Source organism: Pseudopodoces humilis, chromosome 9 (assembly GCF_049639895.1).
Source record: "Pseudopodoces humilis isolate 2021_Gansu_Grassland_sample_001 chromosome 9, ASM4963989v1, whole genome shotgun sequence".
In the NCBI taxonomy this organism is placed as follows: Eukaryota; Metazoa; Chordata; class Aves; order Passeriformes; family Paridae; genus Pseudopodoces; species Pseudopodoces humilis.
The window spans coordinates 16,091,960-16,116,771 of record NC_142208.1 but is presented as its reverse complement, the minus strand read 5'-3'; the positions used below and the strand labels follow the sequence as shown (position 1 = coordinate 16,116,771).

The 24,812-nt window shown below is 36.8% G+C and overlaps 1 protein-coding gene across 4 annotated transcripts in view; it reads right to left on the bottom strand.

Annotated features, from left to right (window-relative positions):
• USP54 (ubiquitin specific peptidase 54) overlaps positions 1–21,705 on the bottom strand; it is a 93,174-nt gene extending 71,469 nt beyond the window's left edge. For 2 of the 4 annotated variants that reach the window (XM_014250475.2, XM_088059498.1), the window contains exon 1: positions 21,312–21,640. The gene's annotated coding sequence lies outside the window, so the exon portion shown is untranslated. Of the gene's footprint in view, positions 1–7,605; positions 7,627–21,311 lie in introns of those variants that run through there. The other 2 variants (XM_088059494.1, XM_088059495.1) reach the window with 2 other exon arrangements.
• Between the last annotated feature and the right edge of the window lie 3,107 nt (positions 21,706–24,812).

Below are 24,812 nucleotides of genomic sequence, written 5' to 3'. Positions count from 1 at the left end.
CTCACTACTGTTATCAGCCATCAGTCTAGACAGACTACCAGGATTAACCATCACGTCTTCCAGCTTTCAGGGCAACTTCATGCAAATGAATTCATCTCTGTCTGCTCCAATTCCTCATCTGTAAAATGGACAAATGACACTTACTATCCTAATTCTCATGCATGCTTGCAGGGATACTTCCTCCTTTTAGATAACAAAGATGAAGTAATAATAAAGCACAGCATCACACATCCTCCGACTAGTACCAAAAAGCGTTTATGTAGCTTTCCACAGCTGTTTCCAAATAATTATTTGATTCTGCAGAAGTTCTCCTTTTTCTCTTTGTTTCTATGCATAGGTTCCACCATCAATTATACCAACAGTCACCAAAAACAGTGCTGGCCATTGGGAAGTGCAGCATTCAGAAAAGAGAACAGACAAAATTCTGCTGTGCATATGGAACAGGCTGAATTGTACTTTATTAACACAATATATTACAACCTCATACATAAGCTTTTGCTTCTTTCTTTGTTAATTAGGAGAGACCATAAATACAGATGTAATCAGATACTTCAATTCCACTCAACTCTTATTTTTCCTTATTGAGATTAGAGCTTCCCCCCTCCAGTGACATTTGTAGGCACACAGATGTTCAAAACGTTATGTTTAGACACCTTTTTTCCCTCTGCTCATTTCCCTGAGTACTTACAAAATCTGTGTTTCTGCTTTAGTGAGCTTAGTTGCCTAAGATTACTATACTAAATAACCCGGACTATTTTCCAGAAAATGATGAATGTGATACGGCATGTTTTCCAAAACAGAATTTCACTTTCATACTAATCTCAGATTGCATGGGGACAAAAGTTACACAATCTTATTTTATTTAGGTACTTAAAAAAAAAGTAAATGCTTAATGCTTCTAGAACTAAGGCACCTCATCCCCTCAGTTCCCTAGGCTATTACTTAAACATGAAAATCTTTTGCTTCATTCTAAGGTGAGGGAGTGTATGGAACAATCCAAACAGTTATACTACACTATAACTAAAAAACCCTACTTATTGTCAAAAGCTAGGTTGCCAGTTCATTAGTGCAAGTTTCAATTCAGCACCTCATTTGCTAAAATTTTAGTGACAAACACACAGTGGGATTTTATTTTAAAGTATATTCAGAACAGACTATCTTAAATGTTGATAACAATAAATGTTGAATTTAAATATATTTAAATACACTTTTCCCTAAATAAAAGTAGTTTCAATCAGTTTAAAATGTCATATTAAAAAAAAAAAAAATCCCTTGTTTGGTTGTTATCCATCCTGTTTGGTGTCTTTTTGATCGCTGAGCTCCCACCCTTAGAGAGAAGTGTGCGCAACTTCAATTGGAGCCTGGAAGTCAGCTCTTCACAGCTGACAGATTGACTATTGTCTGTGACATGTTTGCAGTGCTATAGCTTATCCAGACTATTGTGTTGCTTTCCTGTTGCCTTCCCCTAGAACTATCAAATTAAACCAACATATTTACAGATATTACCATCCAACACAGCCATTCCACTAACAGTGTTGAATAAGCAAGACTTAATAAATAAAATTACAGCTCAGTTCTGTCTTGCATAGTGAAATCACAACAAAATCACTTCTGAACTTTATTTTATGTATGGAACACTGGATTTTTATCAATAGCTTAAATAAATTCAGTGTACTTTTAGTTCTCTAAATAAACTGATGCCACTTAGAAGCACTTAGCTACTAAGTTTCTAATGTAACATTAACATCATTTACTTCTGTTGCAACAAGATAATTCAAACTCCACTTTACAGTGAAAGGGGCTGCAGCCCTCTTAAAAAAATTCAAGTTTGGATTGTAATTCTGCTAACAGTCTTCATAATACTACACTCTATGCTTATATCTTAAACTTCTATTATGCTTTTTAATGTTATTCAACAAAGAGTCAGATAAATACTAGGTACTATGACATCCAATAGCCTAATCCAGCATTCCACAATGAGCAGCATTCTTCCTCTATCAAATAAAGCAAAGCAAAAATAATTTTTATTCGTCCAAAGTTAATTATCTTCATTAAGTCAAGCACAAAAAGTACAACACGATGCAGCATAAACAGTTGGTAAGACAGGTCTGTGTTTCCTCCGTAGATTTGCAAATGCAGCTAAACAAGGAACTCCAGTTCCAGAAACCTAAATCATTTAAGCCATGTACATTCCAGGTCTAAAAAAAACATAAAGCCAGGAGTTTTCTGATTTACCTATGGCTTTCAAAAGCAATAGGTAAGATGTAACATGAAATTATCCATTGATGAGCAGCCGATTGCTGCCGTAAATTTCACTCCAACCACGCAAGGCAAAAGCAGCTCTAGTGTCTTAACCTCGGGCACTGGCAAGAGCTCAGCTCCCAGCTCAGCAGCATCACAGCACTCCCAAACCCCAGGCCTTCTTAAGTACATCATCTGAATCACACCAAATGCTGGTTTGCCCTCCTACACCCAGTACTTAGAGCTGGTTGATGAGGCTGCAACATCCTGCAAGTTCTATACTATGGCATCTCTTTATTATACATTCCTCCTACGTAGCAGTCTTACCCTACAGTTCCAGTGGCAGATGCTATTGGCATTCTCTTTGAAACTTAGTATTTGAGGCATATTTTTCAAAGATTATTTTATTGTGGAGTGTTCATGGACAATAACTGTCTTACTTTGCATTCCACTACAGTAAGGGTCTTCCTATTTATTACTAGTATCTATATCACCTACTGGATTCATACAGCTAACTCTACATTTTCTACTTTAAAGCAGGAGGTTTTGGCTCTGGTGGTTAAAATAATACCATTAAAATATGGCCAGAGCTTGAAAAAGCACCAACCTGTGAGTTTTCCACACAGCTTTGTCTGGACATTTGAAAGCTAATTATCAATATTTAAATAATTAATGTCAACAGTAACTTTTCTTGCAGATAATATGAACACAAATATCCATCTAGAAAAGCAAGGTACATGATAAAGGAAAAATAACAGAATTTACAGCATTTAGCCCAAATTCTCTATGTGAAGGAGAAACAAAATAGTAGCAAAGAGAGAAAGGAGTTCAAATGATCTTCTCAGAACCAAAACAATTATTTTCTAGTCACCCTGATCCTTTCTGTAATGTGCAAAAACCTTCACCTCTTAAAAGCTCCAGAGTGTCTCCCTGCAGGATGCTGGACTCCTAATGCTTCAATATCAGACATCTGCCCTGTGTTTAAAGACTGCCCATGGGAGAAAGGAAGGGAAATATTAGGCAAAAACGTAAATTGAAAGCTGCTCTTAATAGGTTATTAGAGAGAAGGAATACTGAAATGATGGAATTTCCTTCACATTTACTTAAACAAAAAGCTCCATTAAAAAGTGCTTGGAGCTGTGACAAATTCCATTCTCAGGCGCAAAATTCAGGTTTGGCTGGCTAAACTGTGTACAGGCTGCTGGCTTTGACTCACAAAATCTCTCTGAACAAACAGAAACTAAAAAATGCTAAGTAAGGTAATTTCCAACTGCGATGATTAAAGACATATTCTAGGGTATAACAATGCAAATAGAGACTCGAAATACACTATCAACATATGTTACACCCCCAGGTAACTGAAGCTTGTATTCATTTCTTAGTGGAGAAATAGACAATGAAAACTGGGAAGGATTTTATAAACAAAACAATTACCAACACTACACTCCTTGTTTTAATATGCTAATAATACATCCAGTACCCAGAGTACTGGAGAAACAACTGAAATAATTATGAAAATGAGAAAAAAATAAACTACTAACAGGCTTGTTAAGGGCCCCTGAAAAGGAAAAAAGAGATGAAAATCTTATATTGTACAATTCTTACTTGAATAGTGTTGGAGTCTGGGATTCAGAGTGTGTGCTCTTGTTTCTGATACTTAGTTCTAAGATCCAGAAAAACACTGAATTTCATATAACATGAAATTCATGAGCATATTTTCATCGTGATACACGAAAACAACTGTTAAAGTTAGATAGAAAAAGCTAAAAGTCTAAGTGTGTAGATTAGAAAGTTTTCTTAAGTCACTGAGTGAAAAAGTTAGTTTAGAGAACAGAAGATAAGATGGAGGATTTAGGGTGTTGTCTCTTGTCTTTCTTCTTTCTTCTTCATGTTCTTCTCCTAGAGGGTTTTGGGTAATAGTAAGTGATTGGTTAAAAAATGCTGCAGTGCAGCATACAGAGAATGGGTCATTGGGTCATTAAGAAAAAAAATATACGTGTCTATTGTTAATTGGGTAAAAATTGGATTTAGGGTGTTGTCTCTTGTCTTTCTTCTTTCTTCTTCATGTTCTTCTCCTAGAGGGTTTTGGGTAATAGTAAGTGATTGGTTAAAAAATGCTGCAGTGCAGCATACAGAGAATGGGTCATTGGGTCATTAAGAAAAAAAATATACGTGTCTATTGTTAATTGGGTAAAAATAAGTATAAAGATAAAAGCACTGCGTAATTCGGGGCCATTTTGTGCTTCAGACAAAAGGTGAGCCACAAGGCCTTGTTGTACCATCAGAAGAAAGAAATCTACCAGATTATAGTGATTTAAACTTTTGCTGTTAGTCTGGAGAGACCTGCCAAGTTTTATGATGACCTTCTAATAAACACGAGAAACAAGATTCTAATGAGCTCGGGAGTTTTCTTCAAATCATAAGAACTGAGATAAGCCGAGCTCCCCATGAGAGAGAATCCCAAAAGAATTCAGTCCAAAGGAGGCTGAGAAATCCAGGAAGAGAAAGAAAAATACAGAAGAAATCCAGCAGAATCAGAGAAAGAAAAAGGATTTTTTAGAGAAAAGTTACAAATAGTGAGATATCAACAAAAAAAAAGATGAGGCTACTGAGAGGATGTTAGGATTCAAAGGACTGGCAATATGGAGACTGATTGCATCACCATTCTGTCAAGCAGATACTGTCTCGGGGTAAATTTTCTCCACGTATGAAGTGTTCATTTTTCACTCAGTAACATTCCAAAAAGTCTATGTACTGTTCATCAATCTTGAAATAAAGTTGTTGTTCAAAAAACAGCTAAATAAAATTCTTTAGGAGAAAGAACAGTCGGCTATCTTAGCAACCGGTCGTTTGTGATGAGACCTAAGCTACATTTTTTGCAACATTTTAAGATCACTCATCTTTCCCTTGTTCTCATGGATGGGTTTTATACCAAACAACTTCCTACCTTCCTGAAATTGCCTATCACATACATACAGAACTATGCCTTCTGGTTCTCTTTTTGGCATACTCACTCCCATTCCCAAATTATTTCAGTCTTTTCAATTAAGCTTCATTTTCTAGACCTCAAATTGTTTGATTACTCTTCTCTCAAACTCTGCTCAGGTGAGCTCTATTTCCCTAGGGCATTTGCCCTGGTGAGATGCAACACTTCAACAGAGTACTTACTCATGGAAAAAGAAAAAAAAAAAAAAAAAAAAGACTATTCTGTATCGTTTCATCCCTCCTATAACATTTGCCCTTTTACATCAGGAATTCTGGTGAATTATCATCTAATTACTTGTTCCCTAGACTCTAATTGTGTATTCATGATTTCTGTTAAGTGTAGAACTTCAATCTCTCGCTATTTATTTCCTAAGATTTTCTTAATTTTCTCAAAATAATTTTGTGTCCTATGTATACATTCCTTCTAAGTTCAAGGGGCATTTTTAGTGAATCAATTTTGTAAGCACACTCACTATTCTATCATAAAGGTCATTAACAAGAAGATTGAAATGAAGCAGAATGAGTATAGACCCAACAGACCGTGGCAGATCCACATTCAATACACCATTTCATTCTGACAGACGATCATTAGTAACCACCTACTAGGCACAGTCATCCACCAAGTCTTGCTCCTACTCTACAAGAGTTTCTTTCAGGTCACATTTCTTCCCTTGTTTGCAGTATTACAGCAAGAAACACTGCCAATGAAAAATACTAACAGTCACACTTTTCTTGTCAATTCACTGGCCTTATTATCATGTTACAGAAGAAAATTAGACTGGCATGACTATTTACTCTTCCTAAATTCATTGTGCTTGTGCCTGTTGTCCCCCTGAGGCTTACACTTTCTGCAAGAATTTGTTCAAAATGTGGAAGAGAGGAGACAGGAAATTATAGACCTTTCCTCACTTTTTCAAGTACTCCAGAATCATAAAGGACTGCTGATAGTTGTACTAAAATAGCTTCCATCACTTCTTGTTTCCTTAACCAGTCAAAGGGTGAATGTCATCAGGATCCAACCTAATAACATAGCCCTGTAGGTGTTGCATACTAAAAAGTATGCATTTTATTTCCTCCTTGTGCAAACTGTTGCTCATTTATACTCCTCTTCTGCTAATGTTTTAAGGATATTTTTCATAGTTCTTACTTCTAGTCCATATTCCAAAGCCACGCTGCCCACCAAACCCCCCCATTTCAGAGCCATGGCTCTGTGGCTGCTAGGAGGACACTGCGGTGGGCACAGCTCAGGGGGCAGCAGTGCTCAGGGCTGCCCCAGGTCCAGCAGAAGGAAGGGGCACTTCCCACTGGGGCAGCCATCCCCAGGGCAACACCAACCCAGGAGAGCTGCACTAAGACAGGACCAGAACCAGAGCTCTGCAATCCACTCAACAATCACACCAGCAAGGGGAGACCAATTACCAGATCGTTTGCAGCGTATTAGCGTCGCTTCTGTGTCAATTATGAAATGTGTCTCTGCACCCAGGTGGGCAGATGGAGCTGCCTTGGATGGGACACACACACTACTTTGTTCACAAAATTCACACATGTACGCTGAACAAGGGATTGCAGATAAAAGCTAGCATTAAGCCTGACACAAATGATCCTGCAGATAGGATGGCTCTCAGTGTTGGTAGTACAAGACACAAACCCAGCAACCCTTCTATACATTCCTACACTGTTGTACTAGTACTTTTAAAACGTTAGTAACTTGCTGTCCTTGCTCAAAATTAAACTGCATAATAATACCCTTATTATTAGTACATGTGTATATGGCAGTTTAAGATGTAAATGTTTGATTACATTATTTTAAAATAGAAACAAAGAACAGGAAGAAAAAATGTTTTAAATACATGAGTTAAAGATAACTAATAGCTATATTTTCTTAAGCATATTGTAGGTTACTCACCATGCACCCAAATTGTTTATTTCCTTTTCACAAGCATTATACAACGATTACACAAAACTGAAAAACTGTTCATTGTCTTTCGTGTACACTAAGCCTACTCATAGTCTTCTAGCCCTTCCCTTCATTGAAGTTGAACCTTCCCAAAAATACCAGAGACCAAAAGAAGTTAGACAATGTAGTGCAATTGTAAATGAATAAAAATAGTTAGGATGCAAAAGTATCTACAAAATTAATTAGCTCCCCTAAGATTATCCAAAATTTATCTGACACATATAATTTTATGACAATACTTCATAAAATAGCAGAGCAAAATCCAACAAGTTTAACATTAGAAGAAAAAGAATAAAAATACTATTTATGTAGATAAACATAGTAAATGAATGCTTGGCTGTTGGAGAGTATCTGAATTTATTTAATTAAAAGTACAAAAACTAATGTTTTTGAATGATAAAATAACACCACTGCAGACATACCTGCCTTATCTCCCTCAGAAGGAAAAGGCTAAAACACTGATTTATCATGACTTAACAAGATACTGACCACCAGCTGAACTGCATTAACCGACTAATGCATTTCTAGTCCAATTACCCTGAGAAGCAAAACAAGTTAGTATAAACCAGTTAGTGAATTAACTATATATACTCAGTGAAATCTCAGACAATATAACAAAATTTACATTGAAATTGGTCAGTCACTAATTTACATCTTATCACATTTTTCCTAATGAGATAAAGTCATTTACAAGGACAAATATTTAGGTTTCATCTGGTGGGATTTTGGAGGAGGATTTTGTTTGTTTGCTTATTTGCTTTTTTGCTATAGGCACACTAAAGGATTAATGTTTGGAAGGTAGTAAAAATGTTACAAATCATATTAATCTTGAACACTAATATTAATCACTAATCACAACTAAATCACTAATGAGATAGCATTTTATTTGCCAATTTGAAGTGGGCTGGCATTCAGTATATTTTGGAACAGATATTAAATACTGATTGATTTTCCTTTTACATGAAGTAGATTGATACTAGATCACTAGTTCCCATAACAATAATTTCAACTCAGAGTTCAACAACTTAATGTGTTTAGGAAAATTTGTGTGGTAGGAGGCATATCACCTTGCAGACTTTATACTGCTGCCTCATACATGTGGACAGCTATTGATACAAAAAAATCACATTGATGCAGGCTCCTAACATTGCTTTTAAACTTGGAAAGAAGTCAGAACTCTCTCCTATTTAGTTCACTGCCTGCTACATGATAGCATGTGAATGCAACACATCTGCCCTATTCACAACCACACTGGAATTCAATACATACACATATTTAGCTTAATAATTCTCTAACATAATTTGACCAGTTAGTACAGTCTATATTCACAATGCTTGTTTATGCTCACTTTTAGCTGCAAGCCCAGTTACATCCTGTCTATATGGTCAGGACCCATAATAAGAAATAATTACTGCTGATTACTGTTCAGAGAAAGACTGTTCTGTGAAGGTGATCTTGGTAATTGAATCTAATTTTTGTCTCCTGTGTATAGATATGCACACAAGTTACATTAGCAAAATCATTGCTAACTCAAAAGAATTCATTGTAATGTTTTATTATGCTCCTTCACATCTCCTCCAAGAATTTCCACCCCAGTAGATCGTAACAGATTTTAGAACTATTTCTGTAAGAAGACAGACAGTTCAAGATCTGGTTCCTCTTCTCACTGAACTGGGGATGTGACAGCACCGGAACAGCCAGAACACCCAAATTTTATTCCGAGTTCTACACTAACATCTTCTGACAAGCCAAGCCTCTGTGCCCATCAATTCTGGCTACGTATGATATGATGCCAGAGTTAATTTTGTTGAAATATATGTATTGAAAGGCTTGAAACAGAATTCCAGTAAAAAAGAAAAGCTAAAAAACATGTCCAGAACTGAGTTCACCAGGATTAATTTGAATTTTCAAACAGGAAAAAGAATTCTGCCTGCTTATGTAGCAAAGACAAGAAATAGATCTTCAACTCCTTGCTTGTCAGAGGAAGCCTCGTTTGTGGACATCCCTCACAAGCAGCAAGGGAGTGGCGCCATATAACGCAGCTGACCCTGACTACAACACATGCATTATTATCACGTGTGGGTAACAGCTACATACAATGGACAGGGAAGGCTGGAATGGATGCTGATGTAATAAGTACCAAGTGGAAACAAATGCAGTAGTGGCCCAGTTCTCATTGTTCTAAAATTTTAACTGCCATCACCTTTTTCCATGGTATCCGCCATTACTATTTGAATGGATAAGCTAAACATAAAGACATTACTGAAGCAAAATAAATTGTGTATATTCCTTTCTTAAGTATTGACCAGTCCACCAACCTCCTCCCATTTATATTTACTTCCCCTTTAATAGATGAACAGCTTTGCAACTTAAAAAAAAACAGTTGCAAAAAATGCAACAAGCAAACTCAGTATTAAGGCTCACAAATGTCTGAAATCAAAACACCTGGCTCAAGTTCTTTTGAATTCTCCTTTGTATTTTAATTATCCTTACTGCAAAGGATACAGAAGAGCTGAGTAAGCAAGTGATATCACTGGGCTTTATAAAAGAGGCAGAAATTGCATAAAGTGTAAAGATGCAATGCACATTAATTTATCTCCCAATTACTTACAGAACAGATATTGTTGCTTTTCATTATTACATCTTGCAGATTTAACCATTTTAAACATGCATTCTGATACTTTGCCTCGCAATTTTACTTGATTATCTACTAGTTAGAGTTATATTTCTAATTAAAACATAACTAAATATGCAATCAAATGACATGTAAAACCTGTGTCATTTATAACACAAAGCTTTCAGCGTTGGTATCCTGGCTGCATCCCGGAATCTGAAGGTACCAGTAAACATAATTTCCTATTATGCCATTCAATGCGAATAAAAACACTTTATTTAAACAACCTAAGAAAGCAGGACTGATTCCAGCTGTAAAGATGTCTGCAATTCCAGTCATTGTTGCCTAAGGCAGCAACAGACACTGAAATTACAGAAATTCCCTCCTGGTAGAAACTTCTGTCTGCAAGAAAGAGGCTACTCTAGTTGTGGAAGCAGAACTGACATCATTAAAAAGGGGACAAATCCTGTTCTTCATTATCTTAGTCAAAATTCCAAATAATTTTGGAATGCACCAGTATGCATTTAAAAAATCTTAGTGCAGTAGAGGAAAAAAATTCCCTAATGACCCTTTTAAAGAATCTCCAAAACAATTCTGCCCTGAAAAATCCAGAAAGTATTTCCTCCAGCATAGGTTTCTTTATGAAAATGCCAAATGGATTTTTGGCAGTGATAATTTTCCTACTTTAACTTTCATTTTCAAAACCATGATTTTACTTTGTCTAGACTGATCTATGTAGTGTTCCATTAATAGTATTATGTTGTCAGATCAATAATAAAATCCTTTGTGAAAGTGGACTGGAAAACCACAAAGAAGGACCTACATTACCAGCTACTGTTAAAAACACACTTTTTGTTCAAGGAGTACATTGTGCTACTTTTTCTATTTCTTCTGAAATACCTTCTAAGGAGGTAAACTGCTCATGAGAGGAAGAGTTAAGGACAGCACTACTAAGGACAGCACTAGTAACTATGAGTCTTCATGCTGTCCTGAGTTAGGGCACCCATGGATAATAACTTAAAAATGCTGGTCTTTATTAAAAAAGACTGAGGGTTTTTCAAAATAAAGAATTTTTCCACAACCTCTTTAGAGCAGCCCAGAGTTTGCCTTCACTAGTTCTTAACAGATTCAAAATCATGACCACTGCTCCTCATTTATGTGGTAATATTATCAGTCAATGGAAAATTCCTTTGGTAAGCAGCCAAGGCAACTTCTCCCCACCCTGACAAATTAAACATATTTTAAAACCCACACAAACCAAACTGGTTGATATTCATAAAAAGAGGGAGAATTGAAGATCCTTTGTTTCATTTGACACCATTTTCCTCATATTCAGTAGCTGTTTGGATTTTTATTTTTTTTTTAAGAATGAATGTTGGCAGCATTAAAATTGCATGACTATACACCTAAATAATGGGAGTGGGCAGAGGAAGAAAAATTCAAACACTAATTTACGTGCTAAAAATCTATTTATTGCTTATAGTCATCATGTGGGAGGACAGATATCTGATCATTATTGGGGAAGGTAAGGGGCAAGATATTTTTTAACTGTTTTTCAGACTGTAGCACCTGTGTGCAGTCCAAAACAAGCAGCTGGATGTCACTTCGGCATTCACACCAGAAGGCACTGCCATCACCTCCTTCTATCAAAGTAATTTGGCAAAGCAGGCTGGCAATGCAGAACATCCCCGCACAGCGCCAGCAGCCCTGCTGGGGCAGGCAGGCCCTCATCCTGGAGCTCTCCTTAAAGATATGCACGTGGAAATCAACTATTTCATCTCCATCCCATACCAAAAGATAACATTAGGATCAAAATTGGGTATTTAAAACAAAAGTAACCTGATTTCAGTCTAGGGCAAATTTTATCAAAAAAATATTACTACTAGATAAATAAGACTTCTTCCTCCCCATTGTAACCTTAATCAGGTATTAACCTCTTCATAAAATGCTATTAGTTATACTTACAAGCATAAATTATGAATGTTTCTATATTTTTTCCTATCTCATGACAACTCTGATTCTGAAGACAAAAGGATTCTTTAAACTCTCAAAAAAATCCCCCACAGATATTCTTTTTTAAATCTAAATGCATCTTTTCTGTCTTAACAAAGAATCAAAAGTGACAGTGCTATTCTTCAAAAACATTTATGCAGTTCAGTCTGCTTAACAGCTGACTGCAATTTAACAAACTTTCTTTTTGGCCTCCTTCTTTATTTATATCAGTAACAAAAAAAATTTAAAAGAAAACTAAACAAATTTAGTGCTGCAACTATCTCAGCAACAAACACATTATACAATGCCTTGGTGACTTCCTGCTTAGGAACCCTACTAAACTCTTCTGGCACTTCTGAAATTTTGTCTGTTTTATTAGAAGAAAAAATGTGCTGGCTCCCTTGCTCTATTTCTTCTTGCCTGCATAATATCCAAGTAATGCTATGTCCTACTCACAATTAGAGCTTGTTCTGAATATTATATAATGTGTGAGAATCATCTGTTTCTTGTACAAAAATTAATGTTTGTTTAGTATAAGTCCTGCATAATTTATTAAAATTTAGACCAATGAATTTCATAGTTTGGTTAAGTCCTCTTAGGAAAATGGCTTAATCTAGACTAAATCTTTACAGAAATATTCTTCAAAGCAGGAGTTAATCTGCGCACAGCCACAGCTGCTTATCAAGACAGTTGGACAGCAATTTGTCTGTACTCCCCTTCCCCCTGAGCTGGTACCTCAAAGTCTCCAGTCTCATGTGATGCCATTCTTACTGAAGGAATTTACTGAACACTCCAAGTGAACAGCTCATGCAACTAGGAAGAAAGAATGCTGAATATGAGTATGATCAACAAGTAAATCAGAGCCACAGAATAACTGAAGCTAGAGAGGATCCCAGAGGAGGTCTGTCGCCTAACCTCACAGTGGAAGCATGAATGAGGTTGGATCAGGTTGATCTGGGCTTTATCCAGTTGGGACTTAAAATCCTCTAAGGATGTAGACTGGATTGTCTCTCACTCAAATGCACAGCTGTCAATGGAGTGGGGAAAAATATCTTCCTTACCACCAGTCAGAACCTTTCCTGTTTTAATTTATGTCCATAAATTGATAATGTACTTCACATGCTTTCTGAGGAAAGTTCCTATGTCATATTTATGAGAGATTTTCACAAACCAAATGAGTAACATTAGTTTGACTAGACAAGTGAAGACATATTTATGTTCTATTTAAAGCAGAGACATATTGGAAATCACATATCTGCTCAATAGGCTGGCATTACACAGAAAGACTGAAAATTTAGTATTCCGAAAACAAAAAATTGCCACTGAGAATTCTTAGAATTCACCTCAAGAACAAATCTCAATTGTTTTATTGAAGTAACAATCAAAATTTGAGTGCTATATTAATACTCCAGACCATCCCCAAGTACAGCCAAAGATGAATATCATAATTTATTCATAACTTTGGATAAGAACATGGGCTCTGGCATATAGTATATATGTCATTACTCAAATTAACTCCTGATAAGCTGGAAAGAAGAAAGGTTTTCTCCGGCAAGAAGAAAGCCAAGGAACAACATGGAATATTGTTGCACGTTTTTATTGATATCATTAACCTAAAGTGGGACAGTAGAGACATGAGAGAAGCACTAGAACACAACCATTTTCAGACCTACCAGAGACAGCTATTTGAAGTAAAACAATATTAAAACAAGTTAGTATTTGATGTTTTCTGCTAAGAAAATACAAATTTAAAAAATCCAAATATTATTAAATAGTTTAGGATTAATTAGAAGTCTAATTTTAGGCTTTGGACTCCTGTTCAAACAACGTAAAAAAATTATTTATGATGCATACATGAGATAAAACATATCAAAGGTTAAAAATTACTGACAAATGACGTATCAATTCTAACTCCTGTACAAACAGTACATGCATCCCTTATCAGAAGAAAAAGAACAAAATAAATCTGTAATCAATACTTGTACTATGCTACTCTACTACAGAGCAGAATTAAGCAATTTAGTTGATCATGACACTTCAATAGTCATACATTTTCCATGTTTTCTCTTCCAAAACCTACCAAAATCTCAAGTATTCCTTTGCAGAATTATCCTGAAAAATTAGATTTTCCCAGTACTGCTGCTTTTGTTTAGAAATGTTTCTGGAGCTATGCCGTCAGAAAAAGCAACTTCCATTTGAAAATGCCCCTCTTTATCCCTGAGCCTGAAAAAGACTCTGTTCTAGTGGAGATAACAAGACTCTACCATCTTCTGCCTGTGATCACTGCTGGTTCCCTACCAGGCAGGAATTGAAAACAGTGGAATTGCCCAGGTACCTTTCCAGGCTGCAGCTGCAGTATCATATAAACAGGCAGAGGAGAATCCATCACATGCAGAAAGTGAACAGAAAAAAATAATGGAAAAATCTTAATATATGTGATAATTATACAGCTGAATATGACTGCTACAATTATTAACAAGTGTTAGTTGTTGGACTGATTGAAGAAATACATTACTAAATTAATTAAACTACCTTTCTATATCTCCCAAAAATGAAGAGCCCTTAAAGAAAACACATTTGTACAACAGACGATATTTCTTAAAAGACAGCTATTTCTGTAATAAAAATAGTCTTAAACCCAGCTAGTTTTTGCTAAGAGGAAAGAGAGATTCTCTCCTCCATCCTCTCCTGAAGCAATACATTTTAAGAGAAGTATCTAAAGTGAAGTATTAAAAAGCTTCCCTGAAAAATCTGTGGAAGTTGTCTGTCTTCGAGAATTTAAACAAATTAGGAATACCATAAAAACAGCACTTAAATGAAAACTGCAACATAGCCATACTCACACCACAGCATTTTTTCCCCGATTTGCTCTGAGAAAAATAAATAAATCTCTATTTAAAATCAATCAAGCATCCATAATCAAAGAAACCTCAAGTTTTTTTTCTGGCAATGTCTTTTTTTAACATACTTCAAAAGTATTTACAAAAACTCCCGAGATATCATCTGCTACAAGTACTGCATAGATTGTTGTGATAACAGTGTCCATAACAGACATCAGAGACAGTGCTGCAGTTTACTATCACAATGTTTATGAAGTTTAGCTGTCTATTCATTAGCACACTTCAGATTTAGCATAAAGAAAAAGTTTTAATGAAAAGGAAGAGAAAAAAAAACCACAACTTTTTTCTCTGTAATTTTCCCTCCCTTTCCCCTACACTATGACCTATTTTCTTGGATAACATGCAGATCTACTGAGGACATTAACCTGCTTCCATGTCACAGTAACAGCCCATGTACCAACATGCTCAGATGCATTAGCTGTTGCTTATTGATCCATCTGTAAGTTCACTGTACTGGGAATACAAACTGAAGGATTATAAAATCTTTTGCTATCCTCTGCTTTGTGACACACTACTAATTAACTATTTCTCAGAATACATTTATTTCCATGTTTTGTGGAAATACAGAATATTCCTCCTCTTCAAACAGTCTCCCACGTCTGAATCACTCTTACATATTTTTAGTCCATTCATTATTTTCAAAATTCAAAACATAATAAACCACATACCCCTTTTTAAAAATGAAACCATATGAATCACATCCACCAAACATTATCTGCTACAAATACTGATTTACATTTACCAAGTATGAGAAATAAGCAAGCAGATAGGATAAAAAAAAAACCCAACCATATCTAATTTGCCCTTGATTCCCTGCAGGCTTCTCATATGTGAGCTGTTCCCACACATACAAGACATGCAGGATGCACCTCTGCATGAATTTTGGTGAGCCAAACTATCCTATGAAAAAAGCATTCTACTCAAGATGTGTAACCACTGGTTATGACAGTTCATACTTGCTTCTACCTCTGAACCAGTAGTTAACTACTGCTTATTTGTAAAGCATATATTCAATCCCCCTCTTCTGTGACAGTTTATGGGACTAAATTGTTTATACAAGCTAACAAACTTGACTACATTCTAAAAACAGGTATCTACAATAAACCCACATTCACTGCTTCACTTCATTCACCACTTCCTTAAATAGGATGGGAAAGCAGCTGAAGTTTAACTGCCAGAATTTTCAGAGCTGTTATGGGGAAAGTAATTCCAAAAACCAGACTTCTAACCCCACATGCTTGATCAAATGCACACATCAAATCAATTATGGCAGAATGTAACAAGCTAGAGTCTATTGCAAAATAATTAATAGATCACCAGGGTTCCTGTTCTGTCACACTTTTACAGAGAATCACAATTCAGTGAAGTCTTATCTGCATTTAAAAAAAGATCCAAAATAAAACAAAATAGTTTCAGGTTTGGAGAGATATTTGAAAGAGGGAAACATTCATAAATTGTATCTATGGGTCTTAAAACCCTAATTTCTCAAATTCTCAAAAACCTCCAAGGATTCAGATATTTTGCTTTCAATGACAGAACCCCTGGAAGATAAGTGCAGTGCCATCAAAGGAGTGGGGAAAAAAAAATTACAAGAGATACAGCTCACATCCCATCTACTAGAAATGCTACGCAAAAAGGAAAATACTGCCCCAAGAGGGATGCTCTAGCTGATGCTCTCTATGGGGAGAAAACAAATTGGACCAAGGATACATCAGACAGCATAATCATATGCCTTGTTTCACTGGTAAGTTGGCAGTAATTTTTTTTGCTTTTTTTTTTTTTTTTCCCACAGAAGCATCTGATGAAGACAGGTTTCCTACCAACACCTTCTGAATCAGTAAGCCAACTTTCAACATTTTGAAGTAAAACCCCCAGAGGTCTCAAAAATTACTTATGTTCTTATCAGCTACATGAAAATTAATGGTCAGGTAGAGGAAAAAGACCTAATTTGCTCTCATAGTGAGGGGAAAGTAGCAAACTCACCTATTTGTATTTGATTTGACAGCAGATTAATCAGTACAGACACAGCAGTGTCTGTTGATATGAAGTTGAATGAGATAAGGATTGGAGGAGAAGGTATAAGGAGATAAAAAGAAAATCCAAATATATACAGATGTTAATTTTATTATTTCTGTAGCTCACAGAAACTATGACTTGTAGACAGTACATTAATAGCCTCAGAAACGAAGAATCACTTGCCCAAGTATTTACATTTCTTGACCTCCTCCTGCTCAGTAGGTTGCCTAGGAACATCTTACCTCAGAACAAATGAGAAAACAGTTTATGAGCCCGTCTGAACATTTCAAATAATTTTTAAATGTATTTTATGAAAACCATGTAATTGGTTTTCCATTACTCTTTTTTACAGCATTACAGATACTCAATGAAGAAAAAAGTAAAGGAGTAATAAAGATAATGTACTCTGAAAAGGCTTTCATAGGTAAATACCAACTTCGATATAACGTGCAAAGTGTTGGTGGGATGACTCAGCGCCTAATGATATTTTATTTAAGTTCATATTCTTAGCAGTAGTCTGATGTTATTAATAACTCCCAGTAGGCTACTTAGAGCTGTAGATTCATTTTCCCATTAATGGCACCAAAAGGTTCTTTGTTAATGGTTTTAGGATAATGCTGGGTTTTGCCATATGGTTGGATTTGTATGAGGGTTTCTCATGAAAAGCCAGAGTGTGTAAGAAATTGTTACTATATTTAACTGCAGTGTCCTCACACGCATAGCAGACAACTGGAATGGACACTGTTCTAATATTTATAAATGCAAATGATGCTCAATATTTACTCCATGTTCTGTTTAAGAGGACTACAGGGATGTTAAACAAGAGAACATATGGATAGATCAGAGGATTCGTAATACAACACTGAGCTTTTCACCTCTAGGTCATTGGTTCAAATCTAAACTGGTTGGTAATGAAGGCAAGCTATTATCATCTGACAGCCCTGGCCTTTACAAATTGATTTATCAGGCTCAGTCCTGTTCTCATCAAACTCAAAATGGCAATTTGCATTTCTGAAAACAAGCCAAGCAACATAACAATAAAAATGAAGAAACAGAAGTAATCTCTTCCTCCTCAGGTACTATCTCCAGACCAGAGTCTCTGTAGAATGCCAGAGGAACAGTGAAAATTATACCACTAGTAGCACAACACATCATTCTGTGGATAAAAGTTACTTCTGACTGTTAGATACCCAGTAATAATTTCCTCTGTACAAGTACAAAGCTTTCAGAGGTTTTATTAATAAAGAAAAGACAAGAAAGAAGAGACCAATATGCAGTTCTTAAAGCTGAAATTTCACAGTCCTACTTAAAGACCTCTTCAGATACCTTGTTCAAAGGTATGTTTCTTAAGGTTGAAGGTTTTGAAGAAAATGGCCACTGTACTTTATAAAAGGAATATCAAATTTACTTTCCAAGTTATCATGATATATTTATAGTCAAAATGTTTAAACACCACTTGTAGCAGCAATACTGTATCCTATTCCATGCAGCCAGCTTTAATTCAGAAATGGATTTATTTACAAGTTATCATTAATGATACTAGAGGAGATGTATTTTTACAGTATTTCTTCAAAATTATGTTAGACAGAAAAAGTACAGATTATGCCGTAACAGTACATCATTTTGCACATGTCTTCATAATTTGAACAAAAATTGTTTTAAGCCTCAAAACCACATCCAGCCCTTTCCTTTGCTAGTTTGCTTAAGCCCTTTCTCTTACTAGTTTGGGAGCAATCACAGTAAACACTCAGCAGGTACCACAGTTCTCCATTTTACTAAGCAATCATTGCTACAGGAGTAAATAGACACACCAACTATTAACGCAGTACCTCTAAGATCACCTTTACTTCACAAACTTAGGGTACTAGACAACAAAATCTACTGAAAGTTTTACACTCCATGAACATGAAATGTTACTCCTAATACTTAAGACTACAACAGAACACATACAACTTACAAATCTTGGAAAGTATCAATAAAGTAAGAACCTCTTGTCTTCTTTGCAGGTTGCTTGGTTTTTACTAAGGTGCTCATAAACTGAAGTTTTTCCTTCTCTTTTCAATAACTCCAGATATAAAACACTTACTGTAACTTTAGGAAAGGCACAACAGGTTAACTTCGCAGCTGGGTGACTGTACATAAGTTCTGCAAGCTGAGTAATCGAGATGGTTTATTGCTATAAAACCAGAGTAGCATAGCCAAGTCATATCCTAATCTGGCCAAACACTAGACCCATGTCCCATAGACAGTGGCTGGTGAGACGCACGCAAACCCAACTTTCCTCAGCCCCAGAACAAGAAACCCCATGCATCAAGTGATATAACAGAAAAAATAAGAAATTAACTGCACACTAAACTTGCATGTCAAGAGACACAATAAGAGACCTACCACTGGGTCATTTGTCTTAGAAAGTGTCTGGACTACACTATGAGATGGTTCCTCCCAGCAGTTTCACACAGAGAATAAGCCTAGGGAATGAGGCTGCCTACAGATGATAGGAAGAAGGCAAAATCTTAAGGATTTGGGATTGCCTATTACTTGACTTGCAGTTAACACAACCAACAGAAGGATCCAAGCAAGCAAATCAAAACTCTTTGACAGTCAGTAACAAAATTTCATTCTGTTCCTCTCTGCCATCAAGCACTGCATATCTTTTCTAGGGAATGACCTTCAGTGACAGATTATAAAATGGTTTTGGAATTGTGCCTGCAGCGACTGCTGACAGAAGATAAAGAAATTAAAAAGCAAACAAGAAGTCTTTCAGAGAACAAATTAAATTAAACTGTTTGAATAAATGTGTGTGGAACATATGTCAGGAAACTTAAGGATGTATACAGTACTCAGGCTGCATGAGAAAAAATGAAAAGATCAATATGTTCTAGAGGTATCAACAGGTATTTTAATTATAAGACAGTTTTGTTGGTTTTGAAGTTAGGTCAGCAGATTTTAAAAAAACCCAAAAAACAAACAATAGCTGTTACTTTTTATTATTCTTTCATCCTCTTACCTTAGTTTTTTTTTTCTTTATCATCTGTTGCAATTTGCACAGTTGGACTAAAAGTGATTCTGGACAGCCATAAGCGTTCTTCACATAAGTATGTTTACAGAGTCCTCAGACTCAATGAGCCTTTCAAGGTAACAAACTTTTTGAACCTCCACAAGCTGGGAAATAAACACTTTCTCTTCTATGTACTGTCCATGAAAACTCACCTAAGAAGGCTTAATCCCTAATAACATCTCCAGGACTAGAAAGAGAAGGATTTAAATTCCCATTATCCTTTTTAACGAACTTGTGACTACAGTCTCAAAATAGACACTTAACCCAGAACTGAGAGAAAAACTGGAATATTTCTTACCTACAGTGCCTGTAAGAAATGAACTGAAATGTTTTACAGCTGTTACTAGCATAAAAAAAAAAAAAACAAAAAAAACCCCAAAAAACCAAAACTCCAAAATTCCTAAATTCTCTGGGATAACTATAAGTTTGTCTGCAGTGGACAAATCAGGCACACCCTTACTCCTCACAGCACCCCAAGAACATTGTGGCAAAAGATCTCCTAGGTGACATTACCAGGTAAAGAGGAAACAAATGAACAAAAAAATAAAGCTCCTATTTAATCCAGTCTGAATGATAATGCAGTATGGTTGATTAGATATAGTTTTGAGTAGGTGATGAAATAGAACTTACAGAGTATTCTATCTAAACTGTTATTACTCCTATCACTTCCTAAATGAGAACAGATTTCAACAGGCTGACAGATATTTTTCAGCCCATAATAATTTTTTCCAATTATTTTTAAAAACTTTTTAAAAATTATTTTAAAAAACATGTGTTATCTCACCGGTTGAGTTCTCAGCACAGCAGTACTTTCCTTCCTTCTTGAAGCAAACAAAAGATTATCTATGTTCCTATTGTTTTCCAAAACTGCTACTCAGTGTCAAGTATACTGCAGCACAAAAATCTTTCAGTTATAAATCTTTTTTCAAGTCTGAAAAGCAGCACAAGCTTAGAGAATTTTTTTTCAGTACATACATTCTTTCAAGTTGCAAGAGAAGTACACAACTATTTCCCCTTCCTTTTCAGATGCATCTTTTTCCCGTGATTGAAATACTCAAATTTTTTTATGAAATCTGAAAAGCTTTTTGAATTTTTTTAACACATACAATCAGCCATTACAATACCCAGAAGAAGTTCACGTAGCTGAAAGACCAGAAAGCCATTGTGCCTGCAACTTTTTGAAAGCAGAGGGTGTACGTTGTTATGGTTTCTATTTATGGCTGTAATCCTCATGAATGTCCACTCATAATCCTTCTACTGAAAGAAAGGTTTCAAGCGAAATCCGACTCTGGAAAAGCAAAGAGCTTCTGCTTTCTTTTAAAAGAGGGGGGAGAAAAAGCACGTGGTTTGTCTACCTTAGACAAACATCGTAAATTACATACTGAGGAGTTTCTTCTAACCAACAGCAGCTCCCATGCAAGTTTAACTTTTGACGGCAGCTGATCACGCCTGGGTTAGTAACCAAGATAATGCAACATCGCTTATTATTTCAAAGACCCCCGCAAACAGAATATCTTTTTAGCGTCTAGCATTCCCTTTTTCTCGTACCTGCTACTCTTTTTTTCTTCTGCGGGCGTGCAGAGCAGAGGGGCCCTTCACTCACAGTCCCGCCGGAGATCGGGCCGGGATCCGGGCCCGGCCGAGCCCCGCACGGACCCCGCTGCGGCCCGGCCGAGGCGGGCAGGGGCTGCGCCACTGCACACACGGGGGTCGCCACCGGCGAGGCTCCGGGCACACTGTCAAGCAGCCAGTGAACAGCTGGGTCTGGCCGCGGTTTCTCCTGAGGGGACAGGACGGGAGGAGAAGGATCCCGAGTACTCCGGGAGCGGTTTCAGTCCCTACCTGTCCCCGCGCGCGGGTCCCGCCGGGCGCTCTCATCCCCCGCTGCCATAGCTACGGGCAGCCGCGCCGTCCGCCTCTCGCGAGAGCCGCCATCTTCCCGCGAGAGCCGCGGGCTGCGCCGGCGGCGGGCGCCTCCTCTGGCGAGAGGGCTGAGGGAGCGCGGGGCGGGGCGGCGCTGCTGCTGCTGCTGGAGCAGGGTCGTGCGTGTCGGAGCACAGCGGCCTCAGACACGGCGCGATCGGACTACTAACCACTGCGGAGCGTGGGCACTGGTAGCTGCGAAACACAGCTGGAGGAAACAGACACGCTCACGTCTAGCGAAAGTTTGCCTGTAGTTCACGTGAGCTGAGTTAGCTGACAGGTTAGAGCCAAGACATGGTGCGTTCAACACCATGCATACTTCAGGTGTGAATTAGACCATCTCAGGATGCGGGAAAATTGACTAAGGTCTTTTAGAAATTTGTAGTGTGAATTTTTGAATACTAGACAGCATTTTAAATTACTATAAAAACATTATAAAATTACTATTAAAACATTTTAAAAACAACTCACATTCCTTGAACTGTATCAGCTGTACAAGCTGTGCACTGCAGTCTGATTTTCTTGTCACCAGTGCAGACTGAGGGCAATATTTACTCTGGTGTAACAGTATTCTTAGTGGCACCCAAGAAACACTTTTCAAGCCCACTGAAATATATGGGTGCTTCCCTATGAATTCAGGATCATTCATGAAGAGAGAATGTGAGGATAGCTATGGCAACCACCATTTACATGACCAGTTGGTATCTCAGTGATACCTGGATAAACAACAAAAATAATTACTCAGACTGAAACATGAAGACATGAGGGTTAATACAGTTTCTTTTCTGCTCCTTTATTTCCATTGTTCCTTGTATCTGAGAGATTCAGTTTTGTAACAATTCTTAGAGAAGTGCCACCACCTCTGTAAGTGTACAGGAAGTCCTTTTTATTTAATTGTTGAGCCTGTTTTTACATAAGAGGAGTGAGTTGATGCATGGTGTTCTGTATCTAAAATATGTATGCCAGAATTTCCAGCTTCTGATAATTCAGGTATCCTGTTGGTGGTGTACCAGATGCACAGAATGTGCCTGGGGGCCTGGGACTGTTGTTTGTTCTGCCTAGAGCAAACAAAGCATAAGTGTCTGTGGATATGCATCTGCAATAGTGTTCATACTGCTGCTGTTAATATGGCATTTCTAACACCGCTAAAAATAAAAAAAAAAAGTTTGTGCATTTGGAAGAATGTTTGTTTACTTGTATCTTCCCATCCCATTTCAGTCTCTTGCTTTGGAGTCAAACCAACCATAGTGGAAAAGAGAACAAATGAGGAAGGCCTCAAGCCTCTCTTAGGGACCAAAGATAATTAAGAGAAACATTTAGAGAGAGTAGATACATAATGAAGCCCTGAATATGTGCTAGCTTGAGGCCCATGAAAGTATGGCTGGTTTTGTAATGGAATATGGAACTAATTGCATGTCTGAGGCAGGCACTGTGGGGTTTGACTGAGGCGCTCCTCAGTGTAATTGAATTTGTATAGCATCTGTGAGCAGGGGAGGTCCGGTGCCACGAGGCCCATAGGGTGGCCTTAGGCAGGCCAGCAGAAAGTTTCTCATTTGTTTGCCCCTCCTTCCAGGGACCACTTTGTTTTCCCCGCAGTGAATGATGTATGGTGGGATTGTTGCTTAAAGCAGGAACTTCTCCCAGTAAAAAGGAGAAGTCCACGGAGTCCTTATTTACCCTTTTGTGTAGAGGGATGTTTTGGAGCACTAGCGCAGCTTTGCTTAGTGGCAAGCTTTTTCACAGCTCTTTGTGTCTTCCTTGTATGCTTTTCTTCTCCCTAGCTGTAAATGCAGGAACCTGGAGCAAAACAATGATGTCTGAGCCTAGGAAGAGTTGAGATCTTTGTCATCCTTCTGTAGTACAATTGCACTGTCTCTGTCTGAATTTCCAGAAAATTTGTTTACTGTCAGTAAGCCTTGTTACAAGAACCAGGAAGAATAACTGTTTCTTTTTGGCACCTGAAGAACTTAAAACCATAAATTAGTCTCAACTTATGTGTTTATTTGTTCACTCTGGATTTTTGAAAGGCAAATATTTGTTATTGTTCTGGCTTGAGCTATACCTAACTTTTTCTTAAAGGGTAAGGGTCCCTTGTCTCCAAATTAATTTGTATCTGCTCAGTTCTCTCTGAAATATTTCACATGACATTTTGTTTGAATGAGAAACAGACTTTTAAAATTAAAACTCTTTGCAAAAAACATTTTGTGTTTCTTATATTGTTAATCAAAAGATCAAAATAAACACACAAAAAAGAACCCTGCAGGTTTTCTTAAAAGCAGTTGGACAATATGCATTAAAAGTTTTGATGTAAATAATGTTTCTAAAAAATATAATTGAAAATCAAAGTAAGAGTTTATATTTGAGAATTTGTTTATTAAGCTGACTGAAGTTTAGGTTGCATTTTAAAAGCACTGCTTCGGGGTTGTTTATGTAGTTCTCTTCCCTTTACTGCATGTGTTAATTAGCACAAAATATATCTGAGCAAGTACTTGCACTCCTTAAAGCTTCATGTAAGTTGTACTGCAAGCAGATGATTGTCAGAGATAACACTTACTGTGTGTTAAATACACAGAGAGCAAAAACATAAAGGCACTGCTAATTAATTACATTAACTGAAGAGACATTTACTAGTAGATATATGATCATAATTAATATAATTAATAACATATTTATGCCATCATCTATAACTCCAGGCAAAGTTTTAAAACATCTGAGACAATATTTCTGGATAATATTGCTGAGATTTCTTTTAAATGCTTTTCTTTTGCATTAAAATGTGAGTACTATTTTTGAATGCATTTTTAGCATGGCTTGGGTTCTTTATCATATTTGTGTTCATGAGAGAAACATTTCAAAGCTTGGAAACTGTAAAATAATATTCCTAGAAATGACAGTGTAAATAACTGAAAATGTGAGAGCATTTTGTTTTGAATGAAAGATCTGGATGTCACAAAATTTTATGCAATCCATTTTTCACGGGTCAGCCCCTCTCTATTAAGTGGATTTTTAGCTGTTGTTCCATGGAGTATAAGCTTAATATCCAGTATATCCTATAAGGGAACTGTAGCCTTTTCAAGAGGATGAGCTCAATAATTTGTTCTTTTTTATCTCTAACTATGATGATCC